Source organism: Dasypus novemcinctus, chromosome 3 (assembly GCF_030445035.2).
Source record: "Dasypus novemcinctus isolate mDasNov1 chromosome 3, mDasNov1.1.hap2, whole genome shotgun sequence".
NCBI lineage: Eukaryota > Metazoa > Chordata > Mammalia > Cingulata > Dasypodidae > Dasypus > Dasypus novemcinctus.
In genome coordinates, this window is record NC_080675.1 from 164,223,432 (window position 1) to 164,246,827 (window position 23,396).

At 43.5% G+C, this 23,396-nt stretch overlaps 1 long non-coding RNA gene across 3 annotated transcripts in view; it reads right to left on the reverse strand.

Annotated features, from left to right (window-relative positions):
- Positions 1-4,533: 4,533 nt before the first annotated feature.
- LOC101426636 (uncharacterized) overlaps positions 4,534-23,396 on the reverse strand; it is a 32,630-nt gene continuing 13,767 nt past the window's right edge. Inside the window, exons 3-7 of one of the 3 annotated variants that reach the window (XR_011648477.1) lie at positions 12,154-12,328; positions 9,411-11,551; positions 8,732-8,794; positions 6,130-6,287; positions 4,534-5,544 (exon numbers count right to left, since the gene is read on the reverse strand). This is a non-coding gene — a long non-coding RNA (uncharacterized lncRNA). Of the gene's footprint in view, positions 5,545-6,129; positions 6,288-6,964; positions 11,552-12,153; positions 12,329-12,954; positions 16,620-17,508; positions 17,895-23,396 lie in introns of those variants that run through there. The other 2 variants (XR_009185177.2, XR_009185176.2) reach the window with 2 other exon arrangements.

Genomic DNA, 23,396 nt, shown 5'->3' on the forward strand with positions numbered 1-23,396 from the left:
GATTCAGGTCGTACTCTTTATATTTTGAAACTTATTTAGCAGAAATTTTCTGTATCTGATCTCAACACCTGAAGTCTTTAAGAATCCGAGTTTTCCCTGTGTCTGTTGGTTTCCAATCAAGGTAGCTTATTTCCTTGTGTGTTTTGTAAATTTGTTTTGACTCTGAAGTGCTCATTTTTATCTGGAACTTTAATTCTTTGTAAAGTAGGATAAAGTTTTCCAGTTGGAAGTTGTGTGTGCTTCTTCCCAATATCTGGGAACCTACTTGTCCACAAGGACTGTTTAAAGAATTCTCAGACTGATATATTTTTTTTAATTCATTTTTTAAAAAATATTACATTCAAAAAATATGAAGTCCCATTCAACCCCACCACCCCCACCCCGCACTCCCCCCACAGCAACACTCTCTCCCATCATCATGACACATCCATTGCATTTGGTAAGTACATCTCTGGGCATCGCTGCACCTCATGGTCAATGGTCCACATCATAGCCCATACTCTCCCACGTTCCATCCAGTGGGCCCTGGGGGGATCTACAATGTCCCGTAATTGTCCGTGAAGCACCACCCAGGACAACTCCAAGTCCCGAAAACGCCTCCACATCTCATCTCTTCCTCCCATTCCCCGCATCCAGCAGCCACCATGGCCACTTTTCCCACACCAATGCCACATTTTCTCTGTGGACATTGGATTGGTTATGTCCACTGCACTTCTATGCCAGACTGATATTTTTGTAGACATCCATGTGTCAGGTTTGGTGGCTACAAACCAATAACAGAAAATAATTCATTACAATTTTTCAAGAGATATTCCCAACTTCTCAATTCAACCCCAAATTTTAAGCCCAGACGTTATCTTTCAAGCCCCCTGCTGGAGTGGGAATGGGTTTTATTCCTAGTTCACCCTTAAAATAATGTGGTTAAAACTTTAGAGTCCCAGATTTATGGGGTTTGTCTCCTAGGCACCTTTTCCGTATGCATAGACTTTGGGCTTTGAATATTATCCCAAGACATTGAGACCATGCTTGCAAACAAAAGTCAAAAGCCAGACAATGTATTCTACTTACTTCTCAGCGATCCCACCTTCACTTTATTTTTGCCTTAATCTTAACTTCTTGCCACATCATTATGTATTTAGGAATACTATTAAAATACATTTTATCACCTCTGGCTATTCTCATCAGGACAGTCAGCCCAGGTGTCTAGCTCATCATACTGGCAGAAACCAAAATAGCACCATGTTCTTCTTAGTTTTGACTGTAGTATGTTTGGCAAAGATAGTAATTTTTATAAAGTCAATTCTAGCACCCTTTCCCTCGCTGTCGTCTATCATTGTTTCCCATTGAGTGATCTGAAAACAACAGGAAAAAACATTCATTGATTTTTTTTCTTCTGGTATTTTACAGCTACATTATTTACACTTAACTAATCTTTTTGGAATTTATTTTGTTATATGAAAGATTCACATTTATAAGGTTTGGCAGTATATATTGAATAATCTCTTTCTGGCTTTTGTTCTTATGTTTGTATAGTTAATTCTCATACAGACTGTTATCTGTTTCTGTACTATCTACATTGCTTCACTCATCCATCTTTGGATCTTGCAGTAGTATGACATTGCACTGTTTTGGTTACTGTAAATATTTAGACTGGTTCTCTTTGGAAGGGTAAGCTACAACCTATTTATTCTTTTCAGTAATTTTTCTTTCTTAGATGAACTTTGCGATATTTTTTTTATAAGTTCACAAACCACTACTAGGATTTTGAGATGTCACTAAAATGCATACATTAATTTGGGAAGAATTGATATTGGACTCAATCACAAAGTAACTGTATTTTGTTCTCTCTCTGTCATTTAATGAGGGTGTCAAATTTTACTGTTTCAAGAATAAAAGTCAGCAGTCCCATGACTTTCCTAGTCATTTTGTCAAAAAATTATCTCTTTTGAGAAATTAAAATGTTGGCTCATGTAATAATTTAAATTTCTGTCTTCATTCATATCAACACCTGTTCCCTATCGCCTCTATCCAGGGCTTGCTATGAAGGAGAAGCAGCAGTCTAAAACCTGCTGTGTGTTCTGCTACTTCCCCCTTTTTTGTTCCTCTCTCCATCTGCATATGGAAGCAGTTCTGCTCATACTAGGGTTCTTTGGCTGGAGAGGGAGAAGTAAGGAAAGAAGGGGCGTTCTTACTTATCTGGTGCTGTCAAAAGTTGGCCTCATGTTGTGAGATGACAGAAGTTTACATCTAATGCTATATCTAATGGGGCATTTTCATGGTCCTTTTGAAAGCATCTCTGAGTCATCACTAGGGGCCTCTCATTTTCTTTGATGTATTCTGATGCATCTCTTTTCCAGATGCCCACATACTCCTCCTGCAGCCCCCAGGAGTCCAGCAATGCCTTCATCTCCTCTCCATTGTGTTCCATTTGCCTTCACAGTGGGACCTTTGGAGCAAATCCTCAGATAACCTCACATTTGGTTATACATGTAGCCCGCCTCTGACCCAGGAAAACCCTTTCTTTGCCCCAACACTCGGGGAGTGCTGTTCATGCAAAGCGGCCACTCACTTTCAGCTCGCCCATCCCCAGCTGGCCAGCTCACTTCTTACCCTTTAGATCACTCGAGTAGGAGTCAGGCACTAGCCCATTATGCCCTTACTGACAGAGACATACACAAAGCTTTCTAGGTGGTTTTGTTGACTTCAAGTGAAGGGAGAATACCCACATAGTCCTTACTCCACGTGAGGAAGTAAAGGGTTTAGGACAAAATTCCTTTCAAAGAAAATCCTCTCAAAAAAAAAAAGTTCCGCCAAAAATCTCCTCTGGTGGCCCATTTATACCCTTGCTGTAGACAAGAGGCTTAAGAGCCATCTAACCAGTCACAGATCATCCACGTCAAGCTTTTTCATGGTGTTGTCTTTGCTGTGTAGTGCTTATTGTCTTCATGCCTCAACTGGAAAAGAGGCATTCCCTTTTAAAACTGTTAGGCCAAGTCAGAAAGTCAGAGGAAGGGAAGACCCTATTCATAGTCCACTTGAGAGCAAAGTGTTTGATGCTCAGACTGAGAGAAACAGGCCACTTTTAAAAGCATAACTAGCACTACTTCCCTAGCAATGGGAGAAATTATATTACTGATGTGGAGACAGTGGCCACTGGAGTTGCTGAAGGCAGGGAGAGGGAAGAAGAGGTGTGATGTGAGGGCTTTTGGGGACTAGGAGTTGTTCTGAATGATGTTGCAGGGACAGATGCAGGACATTATATATCCTGCCATAACCCACTGAATGGACTGGGAGAGAGTGTAAATTACAATATAAACTATAATCCGTGCTGTATAGCAATGCTCTAAAATGTATTCATCAAATGCAATGAATGTACCACACTAATAAAAGAAGTTGTTGATGTGGGAAAAGTGGGGGGTGTGGGAAGTGGGGCATAAGGGAACCCCATGTATATATATATATATTTTTTTTAACTTTAAAAAACAACAACCATATATATATATGGTTGTTGTTCTTTTAGTTTTAAAAATTTCTCTCCCCTTCCTCCCCATTGTCTGCTGTGTCCATTTGCTGCGTGTTCTTCTATGCCCGCTTGCATTACCAGACGAGACCAGGAAACTGCATCTCTTTTTTGTTGCGTCATCTTGCTCTATCATTTCTCCACGTGTGTGGTGCCACTCCTGGGTGGGCGGCTCTCCTTGCGGGGTACACTCCTTGCACATGGGGCACCCCTGCATATGACACCACTTGTGCATGGCAGCACTGCGTGTGGGCCAGCTCACCACATAGGTCAGGAGGCCCTGGGGATCAAACCCTGGACCTCCATATGGTAGGTGGATGCTCTACCAGTTGAGCCACATCCACTTCCCTCCTTATATTTTTTAAAGTAACATTTTGTGTGATCTATGTGTCTATTAAAAATAAATAAAAAATATTTTTAAACACTTCTTTTTTAAAAAGTGTAACTATGCCTGTTCTGAGAAACCACAACTTCTCAATACAATGTTCCCAAGCATTCCCCATGGAAGCCTCCTTGCCACAGCTCTTGCCTTCATTCCACATTCCTGGGTCCTACTCTATTGTCTTTTCTGCTTGCCCAGTTTCCATTCACACAGACCATTTCCCCCTTGCCTCCATATTTACAAAATTGTGTAGCAACCCTACCTCCAGAACTCCCACATTCTCCATGAAAGAGGCCCTTAGGTGTTTCATGAGTCTCTCATGGTAAGAGTTGGGGTCCAGCTTCATTTCCAAATGACTTTCTTTTCAATGGGACTTCCCTCCCAGATCACCACATAAGGGGCCTCTTCCACAAACAGTATTCTTGATCACATTCATCAAAAGTGGCAGACATTGTCTGATGGTTACCTGGGCTTCCAGAGGCCCGTGACCTCACCTGTGATGGAACTCAGCTTCGCAGATCCAAGATTAACAGAGACATGGCAACACACAGTCTCAGGCCCAGTTGAGGGAATTTACCCACAAGCAAAGCAAGGACTCCAGCTATATTTTTAACTCTTCTTTATTCCATAACTTCTTTTCTGAAATACAGTGGCTTTCAAAGGTCCAGAGACTTCTGATCATAGCCCCATCCATGAAAAAAAAAGATGTTGTTCTTTGCCACAAGGCATATTTCCTACACATTTTCTTTTAAGCCAGTGTTGATCACTGTGTGTAATGAGGCTAGATAGGCCTCAGATTAGTCTGTGAAAAGCAGGTTATCATGTGAGATGATGTCAGTGATCCCTGCCCAAATGAGATCAATTGCTCTGATCCCAAAGATTTTCATTTTCCTTTTGTTTCTTTAGTTGGGTGGTGAGATATGAGTGCTGGCAAGGCACTGAAAGAGAAGGATAGGGGGACATCTAAAAGAGAGACTGTGAGCTCCAGAATCTCCTTCAGAGTTCTTTGGGGTTGGAAGCTCTATAGCTCTATACCATGTCCATCTTATCTCTCTGTTTAATCTGAATACTTGACTGGATATTCTGTAGAGATCTCTGGCCTTCAAACTTCCTTTCACTTACATGATTATGTCTTCAGAATCCTAGGTGCTGGGAGAAAGTGAATAAAATGACAAAAAAGCAAAGAAAGGAAACCTTTCTCTGGCCATGCTTAGCAGAGGTCGCTTCCCTTCCCTGTACAGCTCCAGGTGGAATTTGACTTGGGTTTTTTTTAAAAAAGTAAATAAAGCAAAACCCAAGTTAGTGCATTTCCTATCAACCACTGGATTAGAGGATTGAGAGTAAAAATTAGAAACACTAAACCAGACCGGTTCCCCTAAAACTGACAGAAAAAACCTCACTGGGTGAGGAAGTTAAAGCTGGCTTCACACTGCGTCTCTGATTAAGGCCCTGGAACAGGATTGCCTTGGTTGACAGACAGAGTCTTCTCATGTCATCCGTAGGAATGTTTCACAAATATATTTTTCTACAGAAAACACATTTTTAAAATAGCCTGAATTTTCTTCATACCCTTTGGTCAGACACCCATGAAATTCAGGGTTACTTTCCAAGTCTACATCTGTCTGGTAACTCAAGGATCCACCTAGAAATAGAGGTATATTGTCAGTTCAGTTGACTTATCCCAAATCATACAACCTTAACTTTTAACTTTACAAACCCTTGTTTAGAAAACAACAATAATTAGGCATTACGGAAATTAAGCAACCACAGCAGACTCAAGGTAAGACTCCATGCCTTAGAGTCTCAGTCTTCATCCCTGGGAAAGGCCACTCCATGAAGGGACTCACTGGACTGGACTGGAGTCGTCCTTTTCTCCAGTGAGTAGGCTGGGTTAGTGACATTCCTTGGTGCTCTCTTATCTGTCAACTGTAATGCTATAAAGAGATTGAAGTGTCCCTCTTAACCCTACCCCTTCTGGCTTCCCCCACTTTCTGCCCCCAGCAGACTCATTGACACTGACAGCCATCAGGATTCAAGAAAATAATTTTATAAGGATCCCTGGGACTTCTTTTTAAATTGGCAAAAGCACACTCTCCTGTTTTCTTACTAAATTCCCAAACAGGTAAAGTTAAACACACATACACACAAACAATGACAGATAAAGAACAACATATTGGCAAAATGAGTGGTATTTAGAAATTCTTGTTAACATAGCAAAAACCTTTACCTTCTTTAAGAAAGTAGAAGCAACTTTATCGCACATATCCTGGAGTGTCACCCAGTGAGAGGCTCAGGGTGCATCCAAACAGAACACAGGACAGCTGTCTGTCTACCCATGGTTGATGCCCTTGAAGCAACCACAGTGGTCCTCTAATTCCATCACCCCTGTGGCAAGAGACCAGGGGGGAGGGAGACCCAAGGATATTACACAAAAGTAGATTCCCCAGCGGTAAAATTCTCTAGGAGATGCAGAAGCAAACAAACAAAAACTTAAGGAGCAACTTCTGATGAAGAAGGTAGTTCTTCATTCATTCTACCTAATCAGAGCAATAGAAATGCAGGTCTGGGGGGAAGATGTTACAGCAGTACCAAAGCACCTCCTACAAACTGAGAAGTAAGCTGAGAGCTACCCCAACCTTACTTCACTTTCTCTATAGACATGAGAAAGGAATTTGAACAGCATCCAGGAAACAGTAAGTAGAATCAAGGAAAATACATACACTGTACGTTGGCAAATTCTGGTCCTAAACACAGCTGCTGGGGAAGAGGACAGGGGGAGGGCATACACACACACACACAAATATCAGATCTATGTAAACACTGCCCAATACAAGAAAGGGGACATAACCTTAAGGATTCAGAAAATGAGGACAGTCTTAAAAATGACCTGTAAGAATCAGACAAGAGCTCGAGCAAACTGTTTAGTAACCAGGAAGACAGAGATTTGTGTCTGTGACATGGGAGCTTGGAGAGAATAGGGTGGGAATGTACCCAGATTAGAAGTTCAGAATAAAATAAAAAGGGAGATGGATGAGAAGAAGAAAAAAATTACAAGTAAGCTAAAAGGCAATTGCAAATTTAATGTCTAATTTAAGAGAACACAGAACTGATTCTCCAGATAATCATCATTGAGGGAATAACTAGCTAAGTGTTCCCAGAATATGGAGGAAATATGAAAGATTGAAAGTATGTAATAAAAAAATATCATTTGCTAAGTTCTAGGCACTTTACATTCATTAACAGATTTAATTCTCATATAAATCTTATGCTTTAGATAATATTATTCCTGTTTTTCAAATGAGGCATGTGTGGCTTAGAAGGTGGCATTAAGCACAGCCTACCCATGGGCAAGGAGGGTTTGAATGCAGGAGTTTCTTGTTCTTCATCTATTAGCTCTAGAGGAGAATGATCAAAGTTCTAATTTAAGAAGCATTGGTATTTTGGAAAAAGAAACAAGAAGTTAATGGTGATTCCATCAATATAGGTTAAAAATGCTTTCAGAAATGTAAAGGCAACCACAAAAATAACAAAAACTTTCATAAATGGGAAAAAAAACTCCTAAACATACATATCAAAATTCCCAGCACATTCTAGACAAAATAAAAATTAAAAATCAAATATTAAGACTCATCCTGACATAATCTGATAGGTAATATATATTTTTGGCATCCAGCAAATATAAAAAATTGATCATACATTTGGACACAAAACTTTTGATATATTCCAAAAAGAAGACATGAAATAGGGAAATAGGTCATATTTACTTATCATAATGCCAAAGGACTTGAAATAAATGTTTATTCAAGCTTTAAAATCCAATTGCCTAGAAATTCAAAAATATTTTCCTAAATGACTTTCAGATCAAACAGGAAATAGAAACAAAAATGATAAGCTACTTTAAAAAATAGACAAATAAGCAAAGAGATGACACTTTGTATTGGACCTATAAGGGAGAGGGTTACAGTTTACTCAGTAGAAAAGTCTTAGCCTAAAAAACTTTTATTATGAAGCAGGAATAAGTAAAATAAACAATTAGCTGAAGAAATTAAAAAGAGAATAAGTACATTTCACCTATGAAAGCAAGAATTAATGAAATTCATAATAACTACAAATTAACAATTTAGAAGCAAAAACTTGTAGAACAGATAAATATATGACTCATCTCTTAAAAGGAAAAAGTAAAATAAACCTTAGAGGATTCTAAACAGGTGAAAAAAGTACAAGGGATGAAAAACAGTAACCATGGGTACAAAGATTTGCTTTAAAATCTTTGTTTTAAAACTTGAATAGGGTATTTTTTAGGAAATTACCGCTTACCTAAATGGATAAGATTTAATTTGATGATTGTGTTAAAATAAGACTAACGTAATTCATGGAGCACTGCAGCTACTGAGAAGGTAGGTCTTGGTCCACAAAGAGAACAGGTTGTTCAGAAGGTCATGAAAGAGAAGAATCTTACCAAGGGCAAGTCAGCTCCATTTTCCTTGTTCCTCCCCCCACCTCTCCAGCATACTAACTGGTAGAACTCCAAGCCTGATTAAATCCAATTCTCCCATCTAATTTATGGCTGCAGCTAAGGAACAGAACTTGGTTAGAGAAAAACACAAAACTATATTTACTAGTCTTGCTTTCTTGTTATAACCAAAAACCTGTGATAGGACCTTGGCCCTTCCCTGCAGTCCCCTCCCTTTTTTTCTGGTGTCTAGAACAAGACCTATTTACACTCTTAAAAATGATTGAGGACCCACAGAGCCTTTTTTTAAACATGGGGTGTTTACTGAATTTGAAACTAAAACAAATGGTTGAAACATAAGAATTCAAAAACTCACATTCCATCAGTTATCAGAGCAATGAACACCATCTTCAGCATCTGGCCTCTGGAAAACTCCGCTCTATACACCTGAGAGGAGAAGAGGGGAGCAGGCAGAGGGTGTCTTACTATTATTATGCAAATAAGCACACTTTGACAATTGTTGGTCTAGTCTATTCCTTCTCAGTTCTCCTCTTCTAGCTACAAACCACTAATAGATAAGCTCCTCCTCACTCTTGGTTAATGTCATTTTATCTTATTAACAAAAAGTAATGATTTTTTACTTTTTGTAAAAAAAAATCAAGCACCCCCAGTCCTCATCTAGTCCATCCTCCCTCTGAGTCTGTGCACAGGCTCTCTTCAGGAATCACTCCTGCAGCCGTCTCCTGTCTCCTACATGGTCATTTTCCCCTTATCAGGTGGATTATCCCCAACAGAAAATAAACAGGGTATAATGCATCTGATCTGAAAATGCACACTCACATTCACAACAGCCACACATCCCACCACCATCAAAACAACCCTTCTAAACTGCTCATCTCTCTCCAACTACCAATCTATGCTTCTGTTTCCTTGTATGTAAAATATCCTTGAGTCATTCATATTCTCTCTTCCCCTTTCTGCTACTCTGCTCATGAACCCACTGCAGATATACTTTCAACCCCACACTTCAGCAAAATTGTCTTTGTCAAGATTACCAAACACCACCACAGTGCCAAATCCAACAGCCATTTCTCAGTCCTCATCTCATCCACCATCCTGCAGCATTTGACACAGTAGAGTGTTCCTTCTTGAAAATACTATTTGGCCTCCAAGATCCAAGTCTCCCTTGTTGTTCTGCCTCCACCCCCAGCTGTTCCTTGTCCATCTGCTAAGCTGGCTCTGCCTCCTCTCCATCCCAGATCTCTAAACAGGTGCTCGCCAGGGCCACCATGCCCTCGTGTTTTCCCTTATCTGCCCCACTCCCCATGTCTTCTCAGCCAATTCCTTGGCTTTGATACCCGCATCTGCTAATAGTTCCTATATTTAAATCTTCAGCTGTGACCTCTCATGAAAGCCAGGCTCTTCTATCTCACTGAATTTGGTATCTGCACATGGATGACTAATACAAATGCTAAAGCCAAACTCTCAGTACCCTGCCCAAAGCCCTGCTCCTCCCCCATTCTTCTCCATCTCAGTGGACAGCAGCTTCGTTCTGGCTGTTCAAACTGAAAACCCAGAAGTCGTTCACTCTTACACTCCTCCCATCCAGTCCATCAGCAAATCCTGTTGGATCAACTGGCCGCTGGCCTCTTTTTTCTTCAGATAGGAGAAGCTGTCAGTCTCCTGTCCCAGGAAGGACATTTGTATTTACTCAGCAGTCTGCCAAGGACAAGGCAGTGAGAATAGACTGCTTGGGTCAGGGATGAAGGGTGGGCATTGTCAGCACAATTTTTAAACATTAGTCTGCTTTTTATTATCACCATATGCTGCCAATCCCAAACAATGTTATTGATATAGTTCTTCCACATGAAAAAAAAAAACTTTCGTTGGTCCATGTGCTAAGCAATTGTGAGGTTACTATTGAGTTTTAATAATATATGTAAGCTTCATATTGGTACATTTTTATTTCTTCTCTAATAAGCATTGTGTTCTTCATGGAAATTAATCCAGAGAACATTCGGTTATACAGGTGCTCCTTGAAAGGTATGGTTCTTTCAAGCGTTTAGTGCCTAATCGTTCAGAATCATCTGAGCTTGCTTTGGGTTCATTCTCATCTCCAAGTCTTGTAGCACTACATAGACCTAACTGCAACAATTTAAACAGCAGATTCAAACCCACAGGTACTTTAAAGTCAAAGCACAATGATTGTAAAGTCAGAGTCGGACCTTGAGTTACTTCAATTCTATCATTCTTTGTGACCACTTAGAGTGAATTATGCTTAAAATTTAAACAGTGTGACCTGCAAGATGTCTTTTTTAATAACTTCAAAACTATGCTGTAAGTTCATTCTGTACTGTTTTTGCTGGATTTTTTAATATCTTTAAAATTGGAACACATACCTTTTAAAAATGGCTTTAAAAGTATAAAATGAATGAAGAAAATGATTATCACCTGATTACTGAAGGTAGTTTTGCTATATATTAAATATATGAAGTGGAGATGTAGCGAATGGCCCTCCCGCTATGCATTTGCTGTGCCCATGGCCTGGAATGTTCTTCCCCCACAGCCCTTGGGCATAGACCTGTGCTTCTGCCCAAATGCCGCCTTATCCAAGAACTTGACCTTAACCATCGCCGGCACCCCCACACCCAGCAGTCTCCCGTCACCCTCGGCTGATTTGTCTTCCTTTTCCACTAGCCACCTATCAAGTTATATACCAGTTGGCTCATTGTTTATTGTGCGTTCCCTTCCCAAAGAGCTACCTGCTCCCAGAACAGTAAGGGTTCCATTTATTTTGTTCACGTGCTGAATTTTAGCACCCAGAACAGTGGTTGGCCTGCTACCAAGCCGGCACTGAAACATTATTCCCTGAAGAAGAAAAAATGATCGGGTGATTTCACTGTCAATTGTTGAGTGATTTATACTTGACTTGCAGTTTGAAACACCAGCTTTACAGGGTAAAGTCATTAATAAACCTTTACCCCTGAGTAAAGTATGTGGCGCATACTCAGGGGTAAAATGTTTACGTTCTTAATCTACAGAGTGACCATGTTGGCGGGGGAAGAAAGGATCAATTCCAGAAAACAGGAAGGCCATTCGCCTCAGATGAACGTGAAGTTGGAGACGCTGCATCTGCTTCCCCAGCGCTGCTGCACATCACGGGCTTTACAAACTCCTTTGACTTTTCTTCATGCCTCTAAAGAAAATCAACAGTAACAACAATTTAACGTGAACAGACAGATCTCAGGGTTCTAGTGATAAAGAGAAGTGTTAAACACAAAAAGGAAACTTGCTAAGCAATTGAGTACAATATGACAGGTCATGAAATGATGGGAAACATGGGAGAAGAAAGTCCATGCTTCCCTAAACTGGTGAACACCTTCATCCCAGCCTTTGCACTATGGTGGCAATTAATGGAGACACTTGTCTCGATTTTCTGACCATTGTACTCTGAACAGGGATGCAGCAGTTCAGGTACTTCAAGTTCTAAATGGAAACACTTACTGCTCTAAAAGCCCAAAAGGCAAAAATCAACCTGGATCTGGGTTTTCTTTCTTCGCCATTGACCTATTTAGCCACCAGTCTCGGACTGTTTAAATTATTTCAGACTTAAAATCGGCATTAAAATCTATCAGCACAAGCTACAATCCACTTATTTATTTTTCTTTTGTATGGGCTATTTTCACGTGTTTATTCTGTCAAACTGTGGTGTGCCTTTACAAGTTCAAATAAAATAGCCCCACTGTAATTGTGATTGGAGTTGTGTTAAATGCAGCAATTCATTTGGGGAGAACTGACCATTTCATAATAGGAGGTCTTCAAGACATCCGGTGTGTTCCCTCATCATCTCTCTCCCCCAACAGCATTTCCAGGTGAGTCGAGATACCGACCACCAACAGAGGGCAGTCCTGCAGGTGCTTCGCATTCTTGCTTTTGCCCAAAAGTGCCGTCAGGGCCTGCGTCAACGCTGAGGCTGTCCATGGGAAAGGAGAGACCTAAAAACCAGAAAATGGCTGCCCCCTCCATGTCTGGATCCCACAAACCCACAGGCATCTCCTGCCTGGCTTCCAGCCTTCACTTGACCTCTGCCCAAGGCACAGGTAAGCTCATCCATTAGTCCCTGCACTTCCTCAGAATTGCCATTTTTACCGCAAGTCATTTCAACTAATACTGAATAAACGTGCCTTCCTTCGTCATGACTTTACAAATCTGCTTCACAAGACTCTTGACCCCTCTTACTCCAACTGCTCCCCACTCTGTTCAGTGTCACTAATTCCCCGGCTCTCTTCCACACTCTCCTATCCCAAACGCCTTCTTTTGTCCTTCCTCCTCCCCTGCAGGACATGGGCGACGGGAACAATCATTCACCAAAAAAAAAATCGCCTTTTCCAAAGTTAAAGGCTCACTTAGTTGGAGAAGGTGTTGCCCACGGAGGCTTTGAAAGCGTCCTGAAACTTGGGCTCAGAGACCTCAGGGGAAGAACACTGAACTGGCCCGCCCACACCCGTTTGCTCACTCACCCATCCTACGTGAAACAGACCCTCCATCTTCCTGCCCCTTCCCTTGGTGAGGGGCGGGGGCCTTCTTTTGCCCTCTTACCTGAAAGTCACTAAAATGCTTCTTCAGTGCTTCATTCTTGTGAGAAGCAAATGCACCTAGGAAAGTGTCTTTATCAGGATGCCACCTCGCTATGTCCAGCTGGACAACTTCTTCACCAAACGACTGGCACATCTTTCTCCTTAAGTTTTCTCAAAATCACCAGGACAATAACACACAGAGAATACCATTCAGAAGCTTAAGCCACTGGCTGGTAGCCACCAGGGTTTGCAGTGACCCTATGTACATCAGCAGGCGTGGTCCGTGAGTTTTCAGATCAGAGGAAGGAAACAGCAGTGGCTGACACCCCCTTTGTCCAGCCCAGGGAAACTGGCCTTCTTCCCTGAGGATGGCAGTTCTGTGGATTCATGTTTAGCCCTTCTCTTGCTTCACTGTGCAAGTGAAATTCAGCATGCTGGAAAACCCACACAAGCGTTCATCCTGATCCCACATGCTCCTTTATTCCACAGGGATTGTCCTGCAGTGCTTCCCATAGACACCTCTCTTCTTTGGGGTATCCTTCAATTCATTAAACATGTATTAGACATCTACTGGATGGAAGTCACATTTCTGAGCATGCATAGAAAGCCTGTCTTCCTCTCTGTTTCTGCAATTTATTGGATACTTGACAAAGATTAAATAGCATTAAGACCTTTAGAAGGGTTGGTGTCTCCTGAACACACTGGTGTATACTAACTGCTCTACATTAAAATGTTCTCTGGCTTTTCAGCTACACAAAAGGCTGGAGTCTCCTTCTCATCCTCTAAGATTTGGCTTGGCCATCTCCTACCCAGTAAACACACCTTCGTCTCTCTTCAACCACTGCATCTCCTTTGTCTGGCCATGCACAACTCCAAAGTCATGTCTTATCAACATGACTTTTAGCCACTGCACCTTCCAAAGAGACATTCCTGTATTACAGTCACGTTACACATGTGATCCAAATTTAATTGGTATAAAGAGCGAGAATTATCAACAAGTCCTTTCTAATAGACTTTGTGTTTGTACATCTGTCTATGATTAACAAAATTTGTTCACATACTTCATTTTGCTTCATTGTCACATGAGTTCCATGTGGTCGTCTGGGTAGGTATGATGACCTTCATTTTACAAATGTAGAAATTGATGCTCACAGAGCTGCCTCAGATCACTAATTGGACGGGAAATGATTTTCCACCCAAAATGCTCACCCCACCAGCCATATACCCGACACCTGTTTTCGAGTGGCTAGTATGCTTGCTTTAGACCTAGCCATTGGGTCCAATGTCATCTAGTCAGAGATTTTCTTGACCTAGGGTAGGTAACTCCCACCTTCTTATTCCCACTGTTTTTTCCTTCATAGCATTAATCATTATTTGTGATTATTTTTAACTTATTTTTTTCTGCCTCCTCAGCTGCATTACGAGCTCCGTTAGTGCAGGGACCATTTCTATTCTGTTTGCCTTTGAACTCCCAGCCCCCTGCACTAGTCCCAGCATACTGAAGACACTCTAATAAATATTTGTGACCTTCTGACTACTAATTCAGTATCCCTTTCACTCAGTCCATGCATTCTTGCAAAACAGTTTTCTCCAAGCTGGCCCTAATATGTAATCCTAAAACCAAATTGTACCATCACTCTTCAGGCATTAACTTGGAAAGCCTACTTTATGAGAAGCACGGGGTTACATCAAGAGAAGATGTGGTTCATACCCACAAAGTCCAAGCACTTCATGTAAAAGGACAATGGCCCTTAAAATCTGATCGTATTAACTAGCATTTATGACGTGCCCAACTGTTCCAAGTATACTAAATTAACTCATGTAATCCTCAAAACAACCCTGTGAGCTACAGACTACTCTATTACCCCCATTTTACAAGTGGAAAAATTGAGGGCTGGAAGCACAGGGCTGGCTTTCCATCTTTGGCCAAGTCACCTCAGAATCATCCCCCCAAGATCACAGCAGCCTCCTTTGGTGCCTGAGGTGAGCTTCCTGCTTCTCGCTGAAAACCTATTTCTTTGTCCCCGCCTATGATTTGTCCTGGAAGACGTAAGGAAATCCCACCCCAAAGAGAGTCTTAAAGTGTGCATTCTGTGCCACGCCTCCACTGGTCCTTCTTCCTCCTGCAGGCCTGGCTTCTATTCCGCCCCGTTGCAGGACTGCTTCGTATCCTCGTGGTGAGGCTTTCCCACAAGTGACTCCATTTGGAGGAAGCCAAAAATTGCAGATGGGGCCAGAGCTTTGGACAGGGTCCTGCCTGCCCTGAGCTGCAGCATATTGGCCCTGGGGACAAAGGAAGGGGATCTGACAGGCTGCCTTCACCTGCTGAGGTCATCTTTGTTCGTGGCTCACACGGATCTGTCCCAGCTTCCTCAGCCCACTGACCTTTTCCTCAAAAACAATGGCTGCTCTGGGCAGCCTACAAAGGCTGAGGTTGGCAAACAGGGGGTGGCGAGGGGTGGTGGGTTGGAGGCCAGGCTCCAGAAATTCTCTCTGGGAACCATTCTCCATGGGAATAACAGTTCTGTGGACAGCCCTGACCTATTTGCTCCAGGAACATCCAGATCCTCACTGGTTTCCCTCATTCTACCCTCTCCTCCTCTGACTGTTCTCTTACCTTTACAGTGGCAAACTCATCCTGTTTCTTGAGTCTCTAAGAAACATGATGATGCCAGGAAAACGAGAACTTCTGCCTAGTCCAAGACCCAACAGATCATGGCCGTTGAGACTTTGTGCGAGAAAATGCACTGGTTCCCATGCTCCCGAGAGTTTTGGAGGGCAGTGTCAGAGCTGGCCTTGCTCTTCCCCCACTCCTCTCTTCTTTACCTTCTCTGAACCCCCATTTTTTGCCACCATTTCTTAATTTCACATATTTCCATTTCCTCTTTTCTCCCCCAAATCAGGCTTCTTATCCCCACAACATCTTCCAAGCGCTCTCCTATCTCCTGCCCCCTGCCCTCCTCTTCCCCTTTCTTTCTAACTTCCCTGACTCAAAGCCCACATACCTGTAGACAGAGAAAATATGCCACCAGGCCTCAAACCTCCATGGGCTCCCATGCCTGATCCTCAATGCTCCTCTAGCTGCCACCAAATCTAATGGCCAGAGCCTTCTTTGTCCTTCTAGTCCATGCACTATGAGGTGCCCATCCTCACCCCAGAGGACATCAGCAGTGATGTGCTGGCCATTAGGTAATTCCCTACTCCTCTCCCTACACCTATTCAGGATGAAGGAGACGTGTTTGTGATGAAATCTTCTTCTGGGGGTGGGGGAGGACTGTGGTGGAAAGAAGCAAAGATAATCTTTCTCCGTGCTTATTGTGACGCCAGACTTTCCTGGTGTCCCTCCTACTTCTCTGACCATTCCTCCTCAGTCCTCTTTGAGAGATCCCCCTCCATTCCCAAAGGGTCAGCCCTCAGGCACCCTCACTTTTCTAGCCTTTCTCCTTTGCAATCTCATCCATGCCCGTGGAGTAATTACATAAAGGAGATGATTCGACAATCTACAGATTGGATCTCCCCCATGATCTCCCTGCTTGAATAGTCAGCCCTTTCAAAGGCACTTTAACTCAACAGTCTCCAACTAAGCCTATGAGATCCATCTTCCAGGGTTTGCTTTCTCAGGGAGTGGATCCCTGACCACTCCTTAGGCCTCAGCCCCATGAGCAATCCACTCCCCCCATCCTATCACTTTTACCTCAAAACAGCTTATATTTTGAACTATTTACCACCCCCCTGCAAGGCCCTCCACTCCCAGCTCCCAGCATCACTCAATGGACTCCTGACTCATCTCTACTCTTGCCTTCTTCTAGCTTGTGTTCCAGACAGCAGCCAGTGTCTTCTCTTAAAAATCCAAATATAATTATTTATCTCCCCTGCTTAAAATCCTTCAATGCCCACCCCCCCCACCCCCCCCCCCACACACACCCAAGACTTCCAGGATAGAAACTACAATTCTTTACATAGTCTACAAGTTCTCATGGTGTCTTGCCCTCTTTTTATTGGCCTCAGCTTGCACCATTATCTCACACACCACACTCCAGTCACACACTCTCCACCAGCTTCCCCCTCCATGCCAGCCATGCCCATTAAACCATGAGCTCACTATGGGCAAGAGTACCTTTCTGTTGGCCTGACACTTCTGGTGTCCCCAATACCTAGCTAGCTATTGCCTGGCACATAGGTGTTCAAAAATTTTTAAAAATGATTAGGTAACTGAATAAGTAAATGAATGGGGAAAGAACAAATTATGCCCTGCTCTGAGAGGACCAGGTCTGGCCAGAGTGAGTTCCAGCACCCCAGGTCAGTTTTGATTGGATGGGTTGCTAACCCAGAGGTACTAAACATCAGGGCTTCATTAAACACATAAGAAAATAAAAAAAGGGTGTCCCCAACTCTCCCAGTACAGACAGAAGCCCAAAGGAGAGCAGGTTAAGACACAGACATTTTTGAGAGAATAAGTTACATAGTGCTAAACACATTCCTGACCCCAAAGGAAACCACTGTAAGCAACCCCTTTGCACTAGCTCTTTTCACTACCAGCATGGTTTGGCCTCCCCATCCAAGGCCTGGCCCCCACCTGAGAGAAGAGAGGCAGAGGCAGATGCAGTCTTGGGGAGGGAGCTGCTCTGGGGCAACTGTACCAGGGAGAAGCAGTAGCACTGAGCCAAGAATAGCCTTTGGGCAAAGCCAGGTAAGGTGGCAGGAAGTCCTTTGGTCCCAAACTTCCCTCAGCTGGACCTGCCAAAGTACCCACAAAATCTTTTCTTCTCAGCTAAGACAGGAAAGAGTCCAGTGAAATTGTGAAACCATGGCAGAAGGAGTCACATGTGCAGCCAGAATGGCCTTGGGGGCACTGTTAAGAATTAGGTTCGAAACTGAATGGCCACTCATTACTGTGTGGTGACCAAAGGCTGAGCCCACGCAGAAGATGAAGCCTGCATCCCAACCTCGGGGCCTTGTGGTCAACCTGGCTGCAGAGCCAGGGCACCAACCTCTGAGAATGTGAAGGAGGGAACATTCCGATGGCAGTTGGAGCCAACAGATGAAGCAAAGACCCAGGGCAGAGCAGAATTCACAGTCCGGAGAAGGTCATCAACACACCAAAGAGGAGCTGAGAAAAGGAAGTGGCCACCACAAGCCCTTCAGCCAAGAATGGCAGAGACAAGGCTAGAAAAGATTATCAGAGAAAGAGGGACATAGGGAAATGGCGCTTTTGGGCCTATGAGGATATGAAAGGGGCTGAGGACCCAAAGAGGCCAATGGGCCACAAGACAACTGACCACTCTGAGACTTTGCTGGGGACTGCCCTGAAAAGAAGAAGCTCTAGCCACTGAGCTAACAGACTTTTTGTTCAATATGCAGAAGCCATGGTGGCCTCTGTTCCCAGAACTGAGCTGGTTTTCCACAAAGGGTGACCCCTGGAAAGTTAGGCAGTATCAAGCCCAGACAGCATCCTCTCTAGTGACACAAACTAGCAATAAGTTTCAAATATGAAACCCATTTTTTCACTCATTCGTTCATTCAACAAATACTTATTGAGCACCTATTGTGTGCTAGACATTAGGAATATAATAGTGACCAAAAGGACAGCCCCAGTCTGATGGAGATTATAGTCGACAAATAATTCTTAACAATTACTGTGATAGATGCTTTGGAGAAGCAGCATGAGGTACTGTGAGAGCTTAAAGCTCTAATCCAGTTTAGGGCTTCTCTAAGGAACAATTGAGCTGAAATCTGAAAGATGAGTAAGAATTACCTAGTTGAAGTGGGTAAGAGGAGTGAGGGCAATGGTGTTCTAGGTAGAAGGAATTGCATGAACAACGCCTAAATGTCCAGAGAAATGTACATATTCAAGACACCGAGAGAAGATCAGGGGAGGGCAGAGCTCAGAGAGGCCTGTGAGAAAGGAAGCTGGAGGCAGGCATGAGCCAAACCTTGCCTGGTCTTTTGGAGGTCATGTTAGATGCTTATTTTTAGAGTTCATGTTAAATTGTTCTGGTCTTGATGGTAAAGGCAAAGGCACAGGTGGCCAATGGCAAGACCAAAGCAGGGGCCAGATACGGAAGATTAGAATGTATCTGATAGGCACATCATAGGAAAAGATAAGCACATGAGTATTCAGCATCAAGCCCCAAAAAGGTTATGCTATAATCCATCACTGTGAAGGAATCCACATGCTTTCCCTCAGAATCAATTACGGAAAACAAAACAGCAGGCATCTCAGGAGCAGAAACTTACCAAAAGCTAAATCAAGTCTTCACCAATGACAGACATTGGCAGTTTTGTTGCATATGTGTGCAGTTGTGTGTAATTCTCCAAACCAATTCTATATATTGAGGCAAAAAAAATGGATCATAATCCCATTTTACTAATAAAACTAAGGCTTAGGCCAATTACATGGCTTGCCAAAATCACAGACACAGAACAAAGACCAGAAGTTATCTTGTAGCTCATCCTTCTAAAAAGAACTTAGTTCTAGCAATGCTTGAAACTGCAATTTGAGAAGAAAATAAGATGAATTTACAAAAGAAATTGCATTCCTACAAAATAAATAAACATAGTTAATTCACCAACCTCCTGACTAAGTAGGTTTACCTAAACCAAAGAAATTTTCAGAATCATAACAGGAAAAATGAAAGAAGCAGGAATAATTGGAGGGATGATTAAATGATAATGATGTAAACTCATCCAAAGTCCATTACAATATGCGATGCTAATTATTATCCACAGTCGTCCATTATAGAACTTGACAGAATAATAGCAAAAGTGAAGCATCTGAAGAGAAAGTTGTCAAGTGTATAAGAGAACTGATGCCCTGCCCACTCAGGACTGCAGAACATTCAACCTGACAACCGCCATTCAAGCCATCTGGAAGTTTAAAGGGAGGGAGGGCATTATCAATAGTTTAGAAAAGACAATCAAAGAAATGCAGACGTGACTGCTCATGTGTGAGAACACAAGTTTTAGGGAACCTACTTCTTCCCCAGTGTCCTCCTGCTTGTCAATGGGCTCCAGCATCCCCCAAATTATTTCAGACTCTGTCACTGACCAGAGTTCCTAAAGACTTTGCTCAACACTTTAGCTGGGACAAGATCTCCAGTGGCTCCTCAACCCTTCTATGGCTCAAGGTTTGGCACGAGACTTGGTCCTTCCTCTAAAACTCTGACAGCCTCACCTCCTCTACCCCCAAATCCAACCAGTTGTACCTCTCTTCTATTCCTCCAGGCTCCCAGTTCTCTTCTTGCAGCCTGCGCAGATCAGAAGCTGCAAAACCCCAAAGAGACTCCATATATCATGTGAATTCCCCGTTAGGCTTTGAGTGCCCAAAAGCCCCCAGGGCATAGCCCTTCCCACCCCAGAAACTTCTTGCAGAGCCCCTCTGTAAGGCTTCTCAGAGGTCTCTTCCTTGCACAAAATATGATCAGGACAGCATTAGAGCCTGAAAGGGCTTGGTGTCATCTTGTCCATGGAGATGGAGGAGGAAGAGGATTCACTCCTTCATCCTGAGTTTGCCCTCTTGAACTTGGGTTTGCCCTCACTCTGTGCTATTCTAAAATGAGCTGCACCCAACTGTGATGCTCCAGGAAATGCAGCGTCTCCTCTAACCTTCTTTTAAGAAAGAACCTAAACTGATTCGAGATGCCCCGCTCCACCCCCCGTATCTCTCCGGGGAGGCTTGAAGGAGCCTGGCTGCCCCACGGCGTTAGGGAATTTCTGTCCCCTGGCAAAGGCTCCTGGAGGGCAGGCTGGACACAGGCATTGGCCGGGCTCAGTCCACATCCCTCTCCGTGGCTGTCTCCCTTCAATCTTGTTCCTGATCCTCCCTGCCCACCAGTGCTCTCTTCCTCTTGCTTACAAGATGCGGGAGAAGGGGGTCCGAGCTGAGCCAAGGTGGGGCACCCGCTGCAGCTCTGATGGGAAGGAGATGGTCAGGGGGCTGTAGGCACATGGGGGAGGGAGGTCCTGCTCCTGGGTGCATCAGGAAGGGTGAAGTCAGTGCTACCCCCTCCCCAGGACAATGGCTGGTTGACACAATGGCCCACACCGGCCAGGGCACCAGCCTTCGCCCACCTTCCCCCTGCCCAGGCGAGGACCCCATCTTTCAGAACCCCTTTATCCACCCTGAAAACACTTTGCATAACATCCTAGACCCTGAACTCCAACAAAGGGCAATTGTCACTCACATCCCGAATGGCTTCGGTTTTGCCCTTCCCTGCATCCTCACAGATTCTATGCACTTCTGTCCTCCAATCCGGGACTACGCAGAAGCCTTTCTATGTAGGTGCATGCTCTCTGTTCCTCATTCCTTTTTCCTGCTCGTGTCTGGATGAATCTCTTTCCTCCCCAATTCTGCCCCCTCCTCCCTTTTCCTCTCTCATGAGATGCTGTAAACTACAAAGGAGGACACTGATCCCGTTCATCATTTATGTGCTCCTATTTTTCTTTGGATATATCTATACCCACCCATGCCACACTGCCGCAAGGACATTCTGTCTTGAGCAGGGGAACATTCTAGCAGCACCATTACAGCATTTCCTGCTAAGCCAGAGCCCTGGGCCAAACTTTCCTTCCGGAAGTCTGGGGGTCCCTGTTCTTGATGTTCCTCTTTTTTGTCACCCTTCATTTAAAACCTGTTTTTGTATTTGCAACTCAGGGCATAATGAACTTTTTAGTTGTCAAATGGAGTTTGTTTTGAGTAATTTATTTTATATATCTAAATACTTCTATTCTACACATCAAATTAAGGATGCTTTAAAAATTATGTTTAATTCTTCCCACTCTTGCCCACAAATTCTAAGCACCATGCCTGGTAATTCAGAGAAGGGCCTCTTTGGGTGCACAAATTGCTCATTAAACCAACAGAGAAACTCTGGACAAGGCAGAACTCTATTCACATTTTAAGTCCACCATCAATAGTTAAGAACCTTCATGGGACTTAGCAAATAAAGCACTTGTTTCTGAGCTTACACTATGAACTCTACCACTTGGCAATTCAAAAAGTATGAGGCCTTTAACCTGGGATTGTGGATGTGTAGATGTGTGTGAGTGTGTATAAATAGTCGTAACTGTAAAAGTGAATGCACAGATATTGTGGCCTGCCATTCAGACATGCTCAGGAGGGTGTGTTTGTGGTGAAGCCTCCCCACCATGGATCAGTGTTTTCATTTCAGGACTCCAGGCTCACTATTTTGCCTTAAGAATGATGGGAATAAGGTGAAACATCTCAGTCCTTTGCGCTAATTTAGGCCTATAGAGAAAAGATCAGCGAACTCTCCTCAGAGCTAACCCACCAACTTGGTCTGCACTCAGGCTAACATCCTGGTCCCTCCCACTTGCAGGAAGCCAGTCTCCCCTCCTCCTGGCTCTCTGAGCTCTCTCCAGGCCCCTGGCTCTGAGATGGCCTTGACACAGGGTCAGCAGTAGTCCAGGAAGCCCTGACACTCGGGTCAGTGGCTGATCTGCTGTTGCAGTGATTGGAGATGGAGTAGGGAGGGCAGGGAGGTAGAGGCAGAATAAAATGACCTGAGAGAAGGTACCTTTGGGTACCCCCAAGCTGATACACCCCACCCCAGGCCTGCTCCATCATGACCTGCTTTCTCACGGCCAACTATCATGGGTGGGACCCTCGGTGTCTTTTCCCATGAACTTAATTTTGATGAGTTTTGGTCCTCCTATTAAGCCCAGGCTTCTGTGGTCTGATGCTGGGTGTCTCCTCTCTAGCATCTCCTCATAAAACACTCAGTAGCTAGAGTCTGCCTTCTAGCCCCTGGAGGCTTCGACAGAAGTGCTTCCAGGCCAAAGGTAAGGAGGTCCAGCCTGAGCAACTGAAACTGCTGATGGCTGTGAGCAGCCAATCAGAGCCCATGTCCCAGCCTGCAATTTAGGCTGCTGCTTCTCTCTCCAAACGCCCACCCCCGCCCCCACATTGCCAAGGGCCTCAAAGGATTGTCATATATCCAGATGGGCCAAAAAGAGGACTCCATTCTCTACTGATGTAGTGATACATGCATGGAGAGCCTTCTTCTCTCTCTCATCATCCTCTCAACAAAGGAAAGTGATGAAGCTATAGGGGTACAAAGTATTTGAGAAAGAAGAAATTCTCTAGTCTAGGTCTTTGCCTGATATTTAGAGCTCTGAGTGTCAGAGGTTTTATTTTTGCCAGAGTATCTAAGAAAAAAAAATTCACAGAAACTGTGAAACTGTCTGCATCCCTTTGCTTCCAATGTGAATAATTTAGGGGTCTGGGGGCTCAACGACATTCCAGTTCTTCTCTAACCATCCCAGTGCATCCCAGTGGGCTCATCCTGCCTTCACGCACTAGCCAGAGCCCAGTGGTCAGGGTCTAAAGCTGTTCTTTGTATTTGAAGATTATATTTCAAAATGAAGGCACTCTGAAGCAAGAAGATAGAGCATCAAACCAAGAGAGTACGGCATTTTCAAAACAATTTTCATTCCCCCAACATT